This window comes from Typopeltis vanoorti, chromosome 26 (genome assembly GCF_054136105.1).
Source record: "Typopeltis vanoorti isolate ZY-2024b chromosome 26, IOZ_Tvanoo_1.0, whole genome shotgun sequence".
NCBI lineage: Eukaryota > Metazoa > Arthropoda > Arachnida > Uropygi > Thelyphonidae > Typopeltis > Typopeltis vanoorti.
This window is the reverse complement of record NC_143574.1, coordinates 6,268,971-6,288,300: the sequence shown is the minus strand read 5'-3', so window position 1 is coordinate 6,288,300 and position 19,330 is coordinate 6,268,971. Positions and strand designations below refer to the sequence as shown.

The 19,330-nt window shown below is 36.5% G+C and overlaps 1 protein-coding gene across 2 annotated transcripts in view; it reads left to right on the top strand.

Moving 5' to 3' along the window:
- The window catches only part of LOC150092289 (coiled-coil domain-containing protein 130 homolog), a 115,851-nt gene that overhangs the window by 96,218 nt on the left and 303 nt on the right, over positions 1–19,330 (top strand). The window contains exon 8 of one of the 2 annotated variants that reach the window (XM_090414951.1): positions 1,467–1,484. The exons of the other annotated variant lie outside the window; for it this stretch is intronic. The gene's annotated coding sequence lies outside the window, so the exon portion shown is untranslated. Of the gene's footprint in view, positions 1–1,466; positions 1,485–19,330 lie in introns of those variants that run through there. 2 annotated transcript variants of the gene reach the window in all.

Sequence of the window (19,330 nt, the reverse complement as noted above, 5' to 3'; positions counted from 1 at the left end):
TCCAGTTCCCCATTCTCATATTGCTCACATTACTCTACTTGAGACTGACTGCCATTCAAGAAGATTAGCCTCGTATTTTGTGTTGAATACTATGGCTACTCCTTCTTTTCCTTGATTGTCATTTCCTGAATATAACATTTTGTATTTATTGCTCAGAAAGATCTCACCAGTTTTGGTCTTTTTTGTTTCAGTCACCCGTATTATGTCGATCTGGTACTTATCTAATTCCTCATCCAGCTCCATTTCTTTGCCATTCAGGCTTCTTACGTTGATAGTACCGATCTTTAACTCTGGTGATGTTGAGTTGGGGTTTGTTTTCAGATTTGTTCCAGTAGCTGACTTTTCGCTGTTCGCCCTGGTTCCCTGGCGAAAACAAGGGGGGCCTTGTTTAACCGGGCGACGCCCCAGCCGGCATGAAATTTTGTCATGTTATACCATCATTTTTTATTTTGGTTTAACCAATAAGAATACAATTTGGTCGGCTAAATCCCAAATTGCCAGCCCATCCTCGTTTGTTCAGTATCAAAGTAGATACCCAACAGGGTGCACCACGAGAAGGTGAGGATTGGACATTAGGTCAGAAGCCCTGGTCGGTTCTCCGCATTCCTTTAAAGGCTATGTGGAGGTCTCCTCTCCTCTCAGTTATACAGCTTTGACCCTTAAGCACCCCATAAAATTAAATTAATAATTAAAACTATTTGAATCCAAGGCCTTCTAAATTAAAACTATACTTTTTAAGAACTTCTTTATCTTTAGAGGATAAATGCATTCTCTCACTGACTCATTCTATCATTAGTTTATTTTAGTTATATTTAATCAGTCTACCAGATGGAACATTTTGATTTTCACAACAAATTCCTACAAAAACAATAAATATTCATTAGAGAGTTCTTTATCAGGCCCTTTCTTAAAACATAAAACTTCTCTTTTGCTTCCATTGTACTATGCAGTGTTTCCTTATTTAGTGTATATTTTTCAATTCAATTTGTTTCACTGAGTATAAATATTCTTACCTCAGGCAGTTTTATAGAAGCACAAATCACAAATTTTTCCAGAAAAAAATAATTTCTTTTAATACTTTATGAACAAAATGTATCAAAGTAGAGCTCTTCATTAATGCCACTTTTATGTTGCAGATTCCTTCTGAGAAAATGATCAGTGATCACTGATGTCCTTAAGACAAGAAGAAACTTTCCATTTAGCATTTATTTGAATGTTTAAAGAGGTTGTCTGTTTAATATCTCATTTTATGACTATTCACTTGTTGCCCGTATCAGCTTTTCCAAAGATTCACCTTACTAAGATTCCTTTTCAGAGCCTTTTATTAATATATATATATTTCAACTGTCAAATTTTTCAAAAACTTCCTAAAACAAAATTCTCTGGTCTGCATTCTTAAACTTCCATTTTCTTTCTCTCTTTAGGCTTCTCTTTGTTACTCTGATACTGAATGTTTTCTCTTTCAGCTGTCAATCACCCATCAGTCTCCTTAATGAGCATGCACACTTATTCAATTAAGTGACAAGTGAAAAATTAGTAATGGCTGACACATTGTTGTCATTAGCGGAAGGAGAATGTTTTGACGACGAACGAAGATATCACAATAAACTTAACAATTTGTGAAACAAAATAAAGAACCATTGAAAAATATTAGTTATCACATATCTGGTAAGTACAATTTATTTTTTTTTTACAATTAAGACAAGCCTATAAATTCAAGCTCATCTGGAGCAGGCTTTTGCAAACATCCATGCCCAAGGTAGGATTCAAACTCACCTTGGGCATGGATGGTAATCTCCTAGGTAGTTACCACCTAGCTCATTCCCTTGATATTCTGGATAATCAGGTGCTGACTAGACTGTGGAGTTTTTATGGAATTGACCTGTGTTACTATCAAGATAATGCCCCATGCCACAAAGCTGGAGCTGTTATGGAATGGTATGAACCCCATTGAACATTTGTGTGATGAATTGGGGCGGCGATTGAGGTCCAGAGCAGCATGTCCTCGATTCATTGCTGAACTCAGTGCTGCTTTGATGGAGGAATGGAGACAAATTCCACCGGATATCCACTATGCACATTGGTGGAAAGACTCCCTCAAAATGTGCAGGAGGTGATCAAAGCCAAAGATGGACACACTGGATATTAGTTTTTGCCTGCTAGTATAACTGTAAATTGCTAAAGTGTCCTGACAATTATTGGTAGATAGTGTATATAAAATTTAAGTTTTCAGCTGGTGATATTGTTAATTTTGTGTTGAACCAGGCCAGATTTCTGAGTTTTATAAGTGAGATATGTCTTTGATGTTTTGATATACATTTTATGATTGATCATTCTGTTTCACATTTTGAGTACTAGGTAGCATCATTAGTGGGAATTTGCAAATATGGTTAATAGGTATGAAGGTATCGAATGCTCTCAATATGAGGTATGGGAGTTCTAAAAAAAATCCACGAATGCCTTATTCCGCAAAGAGAGAGTAAGCGACGTCATTTTAGCCCTATGTAGCCTCTGAAGCCCAGGGAGAAAGTCAATCTCCACCCATTAGCAAATCAGAGATAGCTGATCAAACTGTCAAATGATAGTATGGCAAGCAGCTAGCTCCATCTCTTGGTCCTTAACGCAGTAGGCATTTGAATTATGTAGTTGATTTTCTTTAGTTGTGGGATTAAAATCTCGACTTTCCAGGAGAAAAACCCTGTTTTGTGCATCCTAGAGATCGACTAACTTTGAAACTGGTCAACAAACTTCCCCTCTAGTCAGTGACTAGTATCAAACAGAATGCTCTTTCCTCCTTCAGCCTTGCACTGTGGGCAGAGATGCCATTCGTACACAGGCATCCTGTGGGAGTTTTATGAACTTCCATTCATTTTGATGATGAAGAGGGAGACTTAATTACTTTTTGTTATTCTTAGGTTATGACAATTTAATGAAAGGCATTTTTGAGTCTCCAGTTCTTGTTGAGATCGTTTGGAGAAGGAACTTTTGTGCACTTTATACAAGAATTTACAATACTGTTCTTTTGGGATGGGGAATCCATTCTTCACAGAATGGATTCTCTTGTGCTGCATACGTTTTACTCTTGTTTTCAGATTTCATCACAGTTCTTCACATACACTAATGATGTTTTTTAATATGTAAGCCAAAATATTTTTCCAATGAATAATTTTTACTCTGGTGTACACGTGTTTATTATCTTATTTCAAATCGTTTTCCACATAAGAATGAAATTGTAAGGGAAGGAGGACTTTTATCTTCCAATCTCCAGCCTTTCAAAACAAAATTAATACATTGCAGTGTAGTATGGCTAAATACATCGTGCTAGCAACATTTTCAGTTTTCATCGGTTTCATATCGTTCAGAGCTTAATTTTCTCTTATAGGTATTTCTTTTATTTTTGTGAGATGCATGATGGTGATCATGATAGATATGCTATTCAGAGGACAATATAGAGTGGTTTAATACTTTATAAAAAAGCTGATTGGATCGTGCAAGCATTCTTTTCAATTTTTGTCTTTTAAAAGAATTTCATATTAAGGCCTGTGTAGCTCAGCGGAATTGGTGCTTGTCTCCTCTGCACTAGGCCACACAAAGTTAGACTGAATTTCAAGTCTAGTCGTTGACTGGAGGAACTTATCTAAACCTTTCTTCGACCGGTCCTGAGTTTGTCGATCTCTGGCACGGGGGTGGGGGGTTACAGAAACTCAAGATTTTTGTCCCGTGAACTTAAGAAAATTGACCATAGAACCCACGTTATTTCTGACAAAAACATATCCTGTTAGAGTTAGGTACCAAGAGATGGCAGCACTTGTTTGCCTGTCTTCATCAATTGCCGCTTAAAATTAATGATAGTCATGAGCCATCTATCTCTGATTGGGTACTGGTGGAGATTGAACTGCAAACTCGACCTCCAAAAATTACATAGAATTAAAACGCTTTGCCTACTCCCTATAAGGGAATAAAAGGCATTAGCTGATATATTTATATTTGAGAGTTTAATTTTCTATTATAGATATTTCTTTTATTTTTCCGAGACACATCACATTGTGATAGATATGCTAGAGTGGTTTAATACTTTATATTAAAGTATTAAAAAAATCACAGCACCCATGTAGCTCAGTGGAGATGGTATGTGCCTTCCATGGCGTTAAAAGAGACATCGCCCAAAGAGAGTGTGTCGTGAGTTCAGTTCTTGTCACCGAGTAGAGGGACTTTTAATAAGCCTTTTTTAGACTGGTTCCCGAGTTAGTCGATTTATGGCACGGGTAAGCGGGTTTTTTTTTCTCTTGGAAACATGGGTTTTTGTCCCGTAAATTTAATGTGAAATAGGAATAGTGGAATTTTTAGGAGTAAAAGAAGCTGGATACCAAAAAGGGCTTAAAAACGTACTGACTTTATAGGCTTAACATCACATTATTACATCATTGTATGTATGTGTTGTAAGGAAAACTATCTAAATATAAAAAGAAACTGGCTCTGCAAGTTAAAGACAACCCAAAAGAATTCTATCGTTATGTTAGAAGTAAAAGAAAGAATGAATTTGAAAGATTAACTACTGAATGCAGATGGTATGCAAGTCACTGATGCAGAAGTGATTGTTCAACTAATGAAGTGCCATTTTGCTAAAAGCTATCAGCCTGGTATAATCAACATTGAACTCACTGTCTCTTCACCGTATGGGAAAACTTATGTGGATGAGAAGGAAATACTAGATCTGTTGCACATACTGAATAAGAATTCCACGATAGGATCTGATGGAATATTAGCATGAATGATAAAAGAGTGTTCAGCTGAACTGGCTATTCCCTTGACCAGGATATATAATTTGAGTTTCTGAACAGAGATGATTCCACAGGAATGGAAATGTATGGTAATCCCCTTGCACAAGGGTGGTGCAAAGAACAACCTATCCAGATACCGACTCAGTATCTCAGAAGTGGTTGGTGAAGATTTTGGAAAAGTTGGATAGGGCTCGTATTCAGAAATGATTGATAGATAATCTACTTTGCAACGAATTGCATGGGTTCACTAAAGGAAGGTCATGTTTTAGCAACTTGCTCACATTCTATAATGATGTTACCACTGAGACAAGGGAAATGGATACATTGATACTTTTGTATTTTGCTAAAGCTTTTCACAGAATACAGCATGGAAGACATAATTGGATTGGAGGAGTATAAGTTATTGGTGGAAACGGACGATCAGATTTGAACCCTCTGTAGTGTTCCAGTTTCTAGCGTCGATGATAATGAGAAAAGTCCTGAACCTTCAGAATCCAAAAATCTTATATAATCGTGATGTTCTATTCCAATAATACCAGAGTGACTAGTGTGTCCAAAGTAGCAAATATGACAAGAACACGATATTTAATAAACACCAGGCAAAGATAAATGTGATAATGTATCTTTGTTAGGTGGTAAGAAAAATTCCAACTTCCATGCTGGTTTGAAGGTGGTGTACAAATTATATCTGCAGAGTCTTTGCTGTTTGTTCACGTTCCTTTAAGATAGGGTATGCTAATATCCTTTTAACATCAGATTTCAACCTGGAAGAAGGATAATTATCAGATATTTTCTGTATTATGGTCTCACTGTATCCATTAAGTAATGGAGTAAGAGACTCAGAAGAAAAAAATTGTGCATGTTCGGTCCTTAACAGGCCGATATATCCAGGCATGTGAAAATGATAGTTTGGGGGAGGGGAGGTAGTGGCGTTGGTGGAGACAGTATTGTAGAGTAGGTGCCTGTGCCCTCCCTCGAAGGATCTTTGGACTCCCTGGAGGTGTCATATAATAATAATGTGATATTGCGTGGATATATCGGCCTGTAAAGGACAGCTTCCTGTAAACACCAAATTCAACATGACCAGCAGAATAACGATGTATTAAAGTATGCAAAAAGGGAAGATTTTGTTAGATTCGCGTTCAATAAGGAATTAATCTTAACTAGAAACTGAACTAGTTCTATTTCAGAGTGAGACCAGATTGCAAAGTTGTCATCTACAAAACGTAGCCAAATGCGAGATCGAAGAGAAATGATGTTAGAAATCTGATCTTCTAAAAGCTCCATATCCATAAAATAATTTTATGGATAAAATTAACTCATATATTCGCATCAAGTTCACTCTTCGACAAGAATCTAACAACTATCTTCTCTTTTTGAATAATTGAACACATAACTCTGCTGGGAATATTGAGTTTTGTGTTTACAGGAAGCCATCCTTTACAGGCCAGTGTATCCACCCATCTTCACATCATCATCATCCTTCATAAATAAATAAAAATAGGTATTAATTAAAGATACCAAGAAATTATATACTTGGTTTAATCCTTTATCCAAGTGTAAGCAAACAAAGTTTGTGCCTGAAGTATTTTCAGGACGAGCAATTTGCAAAGGTGGTGGCTTCACATCACTTGCCTTAGTATCCCATAATGTGAAGCACATCTCCTTGTGGATATGCATAATGCTATGCATTATGGGAAGGATCACTACCCAGACCAGTTTTGGCCTTTATTGAGGTCTCTTCAGTGGGAACCAGACCCAGTGTTACACGTGATATCTTAAGAATGTAGAATTCTCAGCTATCATGGTGTAACATGAAGAATAAATAAATTAAAAACCCTGCATAAAAAATAATAGATGAATTATTTAAAAGAAAAAGAAATATTCTTGCATCCAATAAAATATATAAAATATAAAGGTGTTTGTTGAATTAACTAACAAAAAAGAAAGAATATATTAATGTTGTAATATGATATAAGAGAAAATTTAACTAAATAAGACAGAAAAGGATTAGTCATAAGAGATGGTATGTGAGGCTAGAGATTAAAATATTAAGTAAATTCATAGAGAAATTTTGGAAATGGGATTAAGTTAGAGGCTAGCAAAAGAAAAACAACACTATCGCTCAGGGCCGATTCCCGGATTGAGACATCCATAAAGGCTCGCCGACCAAAGGACGTTTGGCAAAAAAACGCCACCCTAATTGGTCGGTGAGTAAAATCAAGTAGGGGCAGAGAAAAGAAGTTAAGGAAGGTGCCGTTAGGAGAGCAAGTATAAAAGGATTGGAAACCCCCACACACACACGCACACGAGACTTTTTGGCTTTGAGACCTTTTTGGTTTTTGGTTCTGTTCCAGGAGAGTTCTTCGCGAGCTCCTTCGTATGGGTTTCACGGTGTTTTCCTGAGTGGCGAGATTGGAGTTATATCTCCGACGTCACAACACGGAAACAAAAGTGAACGGAATTTCGGTTCCGTATTTCCTATGCAAGAAGCGAAGAATGCCATATAGTCGAGGAAAAGAAAGCATATTCTTTGTGTTTCAACTTCAGTGACAACCACGAAAAAGGGAAAGCTGTAAAGAAATCGATATCCACGTCGCGAGTTGCACAGCCGTTATTTAGACGATTCAAAGTGTCAATAACGAAAGGTAAAGACCGCGTAGGCATAGTTCAATTCACAAGGGAACATAGGAGAAGCAGATTATCAGAGAGGTTATAGATAGAGACCCATACGGAAAACTCAGGAAAGAAAGGTACTGTAAATTATATCTCGTGTTAACTAAGATTCGTCTGTATTAGTTATCATTATTCTAATACTGAACTGTTGGAGTGACCAAGAAAACAATACTAGGACTTTAGTATCTGACAGAATATATTGAAAGTAAGCTGGCTAGTGTTAATGTAATATGAGTAATTAAGTGTCCTGAGAATTTTGCATGTCTAATATATTGTATAAGAAAGTTTAAATGTCATAGTTATGTGTTAGTGTAGTAAATGGTTTAGTTGATCTACTTAAGTTTGGATAGTTAAATAGTATGAATTAATCTTATATGTCCATGTCATATGAAGTTATGTGTTAAATGTGTATGGCGGCATGATCGTAATACCCATTATAGGATCATGGCTTAATTATTTATGATAAGCTAATGTCAGTTTGTAAATATTTAGTATAGCATTGAATTCAGTAATAACTAAAATTTGAATTGTACCATGTTAAGGAATTTAATAAACCTTTTGTCCAATGATAAAACAGTTGTCTGAAATTGCCGTCCAATGCACCACTTGAAAAATTACGAACCTAATCACGCGGGAAATTAATGTGTTAAGAAACGAGATTGAGAAACTATGTTGTCACAAGTGCAACATAGTTACACTTTCTGACATATTTTAGTTCTTTCTCCTTGTTTTTGCATATAATATCTTAAATTAAATGTGCCAAAAGGTGCAGTATAATACAAATATTAGGGATACTAAGGGGAGAAATAACTTAGATATTAGTAAATAATTTTGGTGATATCTCGAGCATAAATAATAGTAGAACATAGATAAGCGAAAATTATTAGATAGAATAAAAATCATAAATTGGGACACAACACCATAGGTGATACTAAGGTTGAAGTAATGCAGAAGTTATATTTTCATATACCAGTTATAGTGCTTTGCATTATGAGATACTAAGGCAAGTGATGTGAAGTCATACAACCTTTACCACGAATTCCCCCAGTCCTGAAAATGCTTCAAGTGCAAACGTTGTTTGCTTACACTTGGATAAAGGATTAAACCAAGTATATAATTTCTTGGTAGCTTTAATTTATAGTTTAAAGTTAAACTATAAATTAAAGATAAAAAAACTTCCAATAACCTTTCTCTAATCCAGAGTAATTTAATAATAAGGTGTGACACCTTTTGGCAATTGGTATATGAAAATGTGATTTCTGCATTACTTCAACTTTAGAATTACCTATAGGTGTGGCTTCCACAGAAGAGACCTTAATAAAATCCGAAACCGGTCGGGGACCCTTCCCATAATGCATAGCATTATACATGTCTGCAAGGAGATGTGCTTTACATTATGGGATACTAAGACGAGTGATGAGAAGTCATACCACCTTCACCACGAGTTGCTCCAGTTCTGAAAATACTTCAGCCCGCAAACTTTGTATATTATAACACAAGTATATAATTTCTTGGTATCTTTAATTTATAGTTGGAGCCTGTGTAGCTCAGTGGATGTGGCGTTTGCATACAACGGCCCTTGACTGCACGAAGGAAGACTTTGTTTCGAATGTAGTCAACTAGAGGAAATTTTTCTAAGCCGTTTTTCGACCGGTTCTCGAGTTAGTCGATCTCTGGCACGAGCAAGCGGATTTTTTCGTCCCGTAAACTCAAGAAAATCGACCGTTGAACCCACATTATTTCAGACATTAAATGTATTGTGTTAGGGTCAGGGACCACAAGATGGCGGCACTTGTTGAGCCCTCTCTTTACTGTGTGCCGCTTAATTAGTGATAGCCTTGGGCCAGCTATCTGATTGGCAAATCATTTTCTTTACAGAAGCGAAGCACAGTAGGACAAAAATAATTTGTGTACCAATCTATAAAAACGTCTTGTGTAACCCAAGCTTGGTTGTTCCATTTCCAATACACTGGCTGCATGGCTTTTAGATCCTTGAAGGCGCGTGGTGTCTGTGAATGGTACACCAACATTGGTTTAAGCTTCAAAGCTTTGCACCCAACAAAAGCGTAAGTCTATCTTTTGCAGCTTTAAAACCTGGAGTGGAACGTTCTTCACAGGAAATGAAAGTGCGTGATGGCAATTTATTCCAGTAGAGTCCAGTCTCATCAACATTAAAAATGAGATCAGGAGGATAACTTCCTTGTTCTACACAGTCTTAAAATTCTTTAGGAAAAGCTGCCGCAACATCTACACTTGTCCCCTCACCACATAATTTGCCACTATGGCATTTACTTCGAGACGTAAATCCCATGAACCAATCTTTGCTTCATAAAAATGTTTCTTCCTCTCCATTTCTTTTTAAGACCCCTAAAAATTGTTTTTGCTTTCTCAGTTATCCTGCGTCAGAGGAATGTTTTTCTGCTTTAAGTCATCCACCCATAATGATAATAATTTTTCCATTTTTTCATGAAGTTTACCTCTGCTATAACGTACATGTTTTGCATTTAGCGCTGCCGTAGATTGTTGCGCAGACTGTTTTATTCTATATGCATTTTTCATAATTGTAGTAACAGTCGATGGAGGTAAGTTCATTAGCACATGTCTACTCATCTTCCATTCTTCGAATCACCTCCGTCTTCTTTCCAAGTGTGATTGATTTCTGCGCCTTCTTAACACAAAAGTTCTGCTAATTTTTCTGCACTTCTATTATCAGACATGGCATGTAATTACGTACTTTATCAATTTAAATACGTATGTACGTTAAAAAAATTAAATAGAACAATTAGGTAAATTCAACATTAAAACTTGGTTTGATACATATACGTCGGTCGATAAACATTCAAGCACTTGAGTGCCTGCCTGCTAGCGTCGTTTCTGTCAACCACACCACAATAAGAAAGCACGCTCAGGCAACCGGCATCATTGTGAATCGGCGTAAACCGAGAGCTGCTTGTATAACACAGATTAAAGCAAAACAATAATACCTGAAGACTAATAAAATATTAGGTTGTTTAAATTTAATTATATGGAAAAAGTAAATTTAGAAATCAGTAGTCCGACCAGTATTAACGTATGCATGTGTTACAAGAATAAAACATCAAAAATAAACAAGTAAATACAACTTGGAAATAAAAACGTTAAACAAAAATAATTAATGAAACGAATTATTAAGAATATCAGTGACAACCTAAGAACTAATGGATATAGAAGTAAAGAATAAAATTAGCATAGTCAACAGAATGGATTTTTAAAAAAAAAAAATAGATAAATTATCAAGAAACTGGAAACCAAATACAAAAATATCATTTGGCGCACGCGCACACACGAGATACACAGATTGCCTAAGTTGAAATATTGCTTAAAGAATATAAAGATGGAATAAAGCCAGAAAAAGAAGAAATTTGGCAAAAAAAAACACAAAGGTTTAAAAAATTATAATACACATTATCATGGAAAATATGAACTGCAGAATAAGTAAAATATTTCAATTATTTTAGGCGAAACTTTTAGTAAAGATGAAACATGGAAGTAGACTGTATAATATAATAAGAAAAGCTAGTATGGTGGTGTCGGTCAAATTATATTTTTATGAAATCTTAAATGAACCACTCAACTCCCAGTATTCAGACTGTGTTCGAACTAATTTGAACTCATGGATCTATGAGTAAGAAAAAAAAATAAAGACTAGAAACTACAAATATGAGAATTCTGAGAAAAATTAGGGGACCAGGTGGCATCACCTGACAAAATCATATTAAAGGTCGAGATATGCGTTGTCGTGTGTAAGTGACTTTTGCATATCCATAGCGCTACACCGCTCAAAGAAACGCAGAACGTCATTCTTCGTTTGATTCTAGTCGATGACTATAGGAACTTTTTCTAACCCTTTCTTCGAGTTAAAGCGATCTCTGCCTCAGGCGAGAGGAGATTTTTCTCACGGAATCTGGTTTTTCGTCCTGTAAACTGGATAAAATCGGCCGTATAACCCTTGCTATTTTAGACAACAATGTATTGTTTGGGATTAAGTACCACACGAACGGTGGCATTTCTTTTGTGCTCTTCACTGGATGTCGTTTGAAAGTAGTGATAGTGTTAGGCCAGCTATGTGATTGGCTAACAATGGAGTTTGATTTTCCCTCAGACTCCATAAGTTAAAAAGAACTAAAACTACCTTTGCTTAATCCCTATGGGAATAAAAGGCATTAACAGATTAAGATCTGTCTATTATTACGGGCGACTCCAGGGAGTCCTTAGACTCATCGAGGGAAGCCCTAAACATCATGTCCACACAACTATACGATAATTATCACAATTTCTCAGCCCCCCCCCTCATAGGATCTTCTACTCCTTTCCCAATACCAAATTTCTTTCCCTGATGTTCTAGCTTTTACTGGCTGTTGAGCTTTGATATACAGTTTTTAATAATCTTATATACTTTGTTGGGATGGCTTATTTTTTAAAACTATTTATTATTTCTCTATTTATCTGTCTATTAAATTCCAAACATTCCAAAATTTATCTTATCACTATCCATCACGCATAATGCCATATGCAAACCATTTACTTATCTTCAACTCATAACAATACACATCCAAGACACTGACGTTGCTTTCCCCCATTCACCCTACTCCTGTTTTGTTCATAGTATCCTACCAATCACGACACGAATCTTATCCACTAATAATATCTTCCTTTTCCATTCAAAACAATAATGTCACTTATTTGCAACTAACAAATTACGTCACTTATCTACATCTCATAACAAACATTCACGTCACGATTCCTTATCTTGATCTGGTGAGAAGTGTCCCACCAATCACGACACGAATCCTTATCCACTAATATATCTCCCTTTTCCATTCAAAACAACAACGTCACTAATTTACAACTAACAAATGACGTCACTTATTGACAACAACAAATGATGTCACTTATCTACATCTGAAAACAACACACACCCACGACACTTCATCTAGTCACTAGTGTCCCACCAATCACAACACGAATCCTTATCTCTACCATCACCCATAATTCCATACGCGAACCAAAAAGCAAGAACTGAGCCCATTGACACATATGTCCCCAGGGAAATTCCAAACATTCCAAACTCATGACGTTACACAGAATGATGTCATCGAATGAACAACCAATCACGCCATGATTCCTTATCTTATCTTGATCTGGTCACTAGTGCCTGCCTTACTACTAGTGTGGATGATTTGTTGCAGAGAATCTTTGCTCTGAATCCTTCTCGTTCTGCAACATCCAAAAACGTGATTCTATTTAATGTAGTGGATATTACTGTTTTGTACAGTTTTGATAGCAAACTTATTGGCCATTGATATCATCTCTGCTTTCCTTTTTATATAATGAAATAATCAAGGGTTTATGCCACTGTACTGGATTGTTTTCCGTAGTTAAAATATCATAGAACATATGACCTTATGATTGTGTGCCTCCTGATTTTATATGTTCTGCTAATATGCCATCTTCAAGAGTTTATTATTTTTTGCTGACTCGAGAGTTTTCCACAAGTCTTCCATCACGATGGGTGGTTCTGTATCAGCCTCATATAAATATAGTAGAGATTCATATGTTTCCTTGCCTGTGTGCCTATAAAACTCACTATATTTTCATTATTTCCTCTCTGTTGTATTGCATTGTATTCTATTATTCCTTGCTTATTTTTAAATTTTGAAATCCGATTTTGCCTTCCATTTAATCCTTGTTTGATCATTTTCAGAATCGTGTTTTCTGTTATGTTCTGAATCGTTCTTAACTTATATTTTCTGATATCATTTTTGATTTCTTCTCTAACTTTCGCATTTCCACAAATTCTATATTGTCTTTCGTACTAATGTGTCTACTTCTCCTTAATTCCATTTTTCTGATTAGTTCAAGTGGCCTTAAAATAAATTTTTCTAAAAGTGCTACTTACTGATATGCTTTTCTTAAACTTTTAGTAACTTCTGTTATTGCTGAAGGTATTTCCTTCATTCAGCTTTCCTTCCATTATTTACTGATTTTTTTTCTTTATTTCTTTTCCTTTCCTTTTATCCATTCTCTCACTAGCCTATGATCACTACATAATTAAACTGGTTGATAACAGATACATCTTGTAGCATTTCCATGTTGTTCACCATAATATAATCAATTTCAATAAAAACTTCTGCATTTGGTGATATGCATTTCCATTTTCCTTTAGTTTACTTTTTAAAGAAAGTACTTCCTATATACTATCGCTCGCTTTCTGCGCATTCAACAAATCTTTGTGCTCTCTCATTTCTTTGGCCCATGCCTTTCGCACATAAAGCACTTTCTCCCTATTGGTTTTGCCTACTTTACAGTTAAAGTCGCCCATCACACTTTTCCAGCGACAGGCACTGTCGTTGAAAGTGTTGGCGAGAACCTCTTAGAAATTGTTAATTTCTTCATCCGAATCGTTGGAGATTAGAGCATATATTTGTATCATACAGTACTTAATTCACACTGCTTATTGATTTTCAACCTGCGCTATAATTCTCTGGGAAACTTGTTTAAGTTCAAGAATGTTTTTTTTTTTTCATCTTTTATGGACCATAGTTCCAACTCCTGCTCCATCATGATCTCCACCAGTTGTATATGTAAAGTATACTTTACATATACTTTCTTCTTCTATATTTGTTTCAGAATGTCCAAGAATATCCCAGTTTATGTTCGCCAGTGCTTTACACAGCCTCCTTCTTTGCTGACATAATACCTACCATTTGCACAAGTTTTACCATCATCCAAAAGGCATACACCAGTTGCACAAGCACAGGAATAATATGGCTTGCTTAGAGACATCAAACAAATTTGTGAACAACCGCCATTACTATTATCACAAGGTGTTGAACTTAAGAAAATATTTAAAAGTTAAACAAATGTGATATGAAAAAAAATTCTATATTAGAGCCCAATGTAATGAGTAAATCTGAAATGGGAAGTTTGTTAATATGTATGTTGTGGTGTGCGCAGTATAAGTACAGATGTTCATCATCATCATTATGGCCTGTGTAGCTGAGCTTCTGCATTTGGTGATATGCATTTCCATTTTCCTTTAGTTTACTTTTTAAAGAAAGTACTTCCTATATACTATCGCTCGCTTTCTGCGCATTCAACAAATCTTTGTGCTCTCTCATTTCTTTGGCCCATGCCTTTCGCACATAAAGCACTTTCTCCCTATTGGTTTTGCCTACTTTACAGTTAAAGTCGCCCATCACACTTTTCCAGCGACAGGCACTGTCGTTGAAAGTGTTGGCGAGAACCTCTTAGAAATTGTTAATTTCTTCATCCGAATCGTTGGAGATTAGAGCATATATTTGTATCATACAGTACTTAATTCACACTGCTTATTGATTTTCAACCTGCGCTATAATTCTCTGGGAAACTTGTTTAAGTTCAAGAATGTTTTTTTTTTTTCATCTTTTATGGACCATAGTTCCAACTCCTGCTCCATCATGATCTCCACCAGTTGTATATGTAAAGTATACTTTACATATACTTTCTTCTTCTATATTTGTTTCAGAATGTCCAAGAATATCCCAGTTTATGTTCGCCAGTGCTTTACACAGCCTCCTTCTTTGCTGACATAATACCTACCATTTGCACAAGTTTTACCATCATCCAAAAGGCATACACCAGTTGCACAAGCACAGGAATAATATGGCTTGCTTAGAGACATCAAACAAATTTGTGAACAACCGCCATTACTATTATCACAAGGTGTTGAACTTAAGAAAATATTTAAAAGTTAAACAAATGTGATATGAAAAAAAATTCTATATTAGAGCCCAATGTAATGAGTAAATCTGAAATGGGAAGTTTGTTAATATGTATGTTGTGGTGTGCGCAGTATAAGTACAGATGTTCATCATCATCATTATGGCCTGTGTAGCTGAGCTTCTGCATTTGGTGATATGCATTTCCATTTTCCTTTAGTTTACTTTTTAAAGAAAGTACTTCCTATATACTATCGCTCGCTTTCTGCGCATTCAACAAATCTTTGTGCTCTCTCATTTCTTTGGCCCATGCCTTTCGCACATAAAGCACTTTCTCCCTATTGGTTTTGCCTACTTTACAGTTAAAGTCGCCCATCACACTTTTCCAGCGACAGGCACTGTCGTTGAAAGTGTTGGCGAGAACCTCTTAGAAATTGTTAATTTCTTCATCCGAATCGTTGGAGATTAGAGCATATATTTGTATCATACAGTACTTAATTCACACTGCTTATTGATTTTCAACCTGCGCTATAATTCTCTGGGAAACTTGTTTAAGTTCAAGAATGTTTTTTTTTTTTCATCTTTTATGGACCATAGTTCCAACTCCTGCTCCATCATGATCTCCACCAGTTGTATATGTAAAGTATACTTTACATATACTTTCTTCTTCTATATTTGTTTCAGAATGTCCAAGAATATCCCAGTTTATGTTCGCCAGTGCTTTACACAGCCTCCTTCTTTGCTGACATAATACCTACCATTTGCACAAGTTTTACCATCATCCAAAAGGCATACACCAGTTGCACAAGCACAGGAATAATATGGCTTGCTTAGAGACATCAAACAAATTTGTGAACAACCGCCATTACTATTATCACAAGGTGTTGAACTTAAGAAAATATTTAAAAGTTAAACAAATGTGATATGAAAAAAAATTCTATATTAGAGCCCAATGTAATGAGTAAATCTGAAATGGGAAGTTTGTTAATATGTATGTTGTGGTGTGCGCAGTATAAGTACAGATGTTCATCATCATCATTATGGCCTGTGTAGCTGAGTAGAAGTGGCATTTGCACTCTTCGGCGCTTGCCTGCACGAAGAAAGGCATAAATTCGAGTCTAGTCGCCGACTGGAGGAACATTTTTCTAAGCTTTTTTCGACCGGTTCTCGAGATGGTCAATCTCTGGTACGGACAAGCAGGTTTTTTCCCGTAAACCCAAGAAAATCGGCCGTCGAACCCACACTATTTTCAGACATTAAAAATATTGTGTTTGGGACCACGAGATGGCGGCACTTGCTAGCCGCTGCCTTCACTGCATACCGATTAATTAGTGCTAGCCTTGGGCCAGCTATTGCCGATTGGCTACCAGTGGAGATTAAACTGCCCACTCAGAAGTTAGATAGGGCTAAAACGGCCTCGCCTATTCCCTATAGGGGAACAAAAAGATGTTAGTTGTTTTTTTTTAATTTTTTTGTTTTTTACATGACATCTCCAAGGTGTTAAGATGTTCTTCACAAAAGCTATCCAGAAAGGATCTTCCATTTGGGTTCGAGTCAAATTTATCATTAGTCATAACAGTTAGTGAGGGATAATTACCTGAAAAAGCACATGATAGAAATGATAAGGAGCTTGATGAGAGCATTAGGTTATCTATTTATAATTCCAGTAACAACTTTACCTCCGATTAGGAAAAGTGAACATACAGTTCTGAGAAGTTGATCAACATGTGGAATTCTCAGTCCTGAATGGATTTATGTGGAACTGAAAAACTGGAGATTATGGCAAACTTAGTTGGAAGCTTGAAGCAGTGCCGTTATATAACAAACTATAATTAATGGATGCAAGTAGTGCATGAATCGTTGTCAGGGATTGTTTGAGAGAGGTAGTATCAAATTGCATACCTAGGGTCAGGGGGATAAAGCGACTAGGGATTAAGCAGATGAATAGCAATATAAAGCAGGAGCTGCAGAAAAAGAAAGCATTGTGGAAAGGAACTTAAACGATAAGGTAATCAGCATGTTCATGAACAATGCAAAACACAGGCAAGAAGGTTAACTAGAATGGTAAGAAAGGCTAAATTAGATCATGAGAAAAAATTAACTAAGCAGGCGATAGTATATCCAAAAGAGTTTTTAGCCTACGTAGCCATTAAGAGAAACATTGATCATGTAAGGTGACAGAAACAGAACTGAGTTACTAAGTGATCTTGCAAGGGTGTATCATCCAGGTGGAGACTTTACAGTGAGCGATGTGAGAGAGATTGCTGTGATAATTGAGGTAAACGAACTGGAAGTACTTAGTGTACTTGAAAATATCAATGTGAATGCAGTAGTGAGACTGGACAGCATGTCATTTCGCGAGAATGTATAAGAGAACTGTCAGTGCTTCTGACAAAGTTGTTTAATCTAAGTGTTGGCCCTGGCAACTTTCTAAGGAAAGGGCAAGAGAGTTCTATTACATAAAGGTGATTCCAAAACAAGTATCAAATTTCAGGCCCGTTGGTATATCTGAAGTGATGAAAGTACTGGAAAAGTTGGTAAATATTAAAATTCTGAAGTGAGTAGGTAGGTATATGATACCTATAATAATGACATGACTTTCTCAAAGGTAGGTTCTGCCTTAGTAATTGATTCACATTTTGCATGTGTCCAAAACCTAAAGGCGGAAAGTATTTCTGAAAATTACAATTGCAAATTCAGACGAATCAGTTTGCAGTAATATGTATAAATGACGATTTCGAATAGAAAGCCTATTCAAATTTTCAAATCATTGTTTGAAGGAAACTCTACATGAAGGAATAAAGTTGCTAACTAGAATGTCTGGTAAAGTCTCAAAGAACATCTCATTTCAAACGGGGAGAAGTATTAGAAGTATTACTGATATTTCCAGAGAGTTTGGAATCTCACATAGTATCCGGTATCCGGGCTCTGGAAAGCGTTTCAAACCAATGGAATGTGTTACAGTCATTTGCTGAGAGGTCACCCTCGCCCTACCACGGAGCATGAAGACAGATTTTTAGTTATAACAACAAAATAGTAAGCGAGTTCAGTTGCAATAGTCGGCTCCATTGAAGCACAGGATAGCGGATATCTAAACAAACTGTGGCAAGACGTCTGCAACCAGTAGGCCTATATGCCCAAAGGCCTGTAGTCTGCATTCCTTTATTCACAGCTCATCGTAGAGACATGTTTACAATGGTGTTGTATCCATAAAAGTTGTACTGGACCAATAAGCTAATGTATTCTTTACAGATGAGGGTCGTTTTAGTCTTTACTCCGATTGTAGATGACACTAGATCTAGCGTGAAAGTGGCATCGCTTACCATCGCGAGAATATTCTTGAAAGGAATAGATACGACAGTGTCATGGTGTGGGGAGGTGTTATGCTTAATGAACGGTCGAACGATATTGCAAAGAAGTTCTTCAACGTCATGTTCGATTGTGCCATGGTGCTGTAGGCAAAGAATTCATTTTTATGAATAACATATCCACACCACATCGTACACGAACAGTGGCGATACTTCTGGAGACCGAGAATAATTGAATCAAGTGACTAGCATGCTCCCCGATTTCAACTCATAGTACATGTCTGTAGTGCAATAAGGAGACGTATTGCTGCTCAAAAATTCCACTCAAGAAAATAAACAAGTCCTTATCCTTGCTCTGAAGGAGTGGGTCAGTCTGCCTCAAGAACTCCTGAATCACTTAGCGCTAAGCATGGTGCAACGTTGTGAGAGCTGCATTGCAGTTCTAGGTGGACATATTTCATATTGAAATGTCTCTCGTCATTGTTTTCTGTAATCACTGTACATTAGTTCCTTAACTACTTCCTTAGCAAATTTGTTAAACAATCAGCTAGCCTTTTATTCCCTTATAGGTAGTAGGTGAGGCCGTTTTAGCCCTTTCTAACTTTTGGAGACTGAGTGGGCAGTTCAATCTCCACTGGTAGCCAATCAGAAATAGCTGGTCCAAGGCTATCACTAATTTACCAACCCATAGTGAAGAGATGGCTAAACATGTGCCACCATCGCGTGGTCCCTAACCCTAACACGTTTTTTTTTAATGTCTGAAATAGTGTGGGGTTCTACCATCGATTTCCTCGAGTTTTACAGGACGAAAAACCCGCTTACCCAC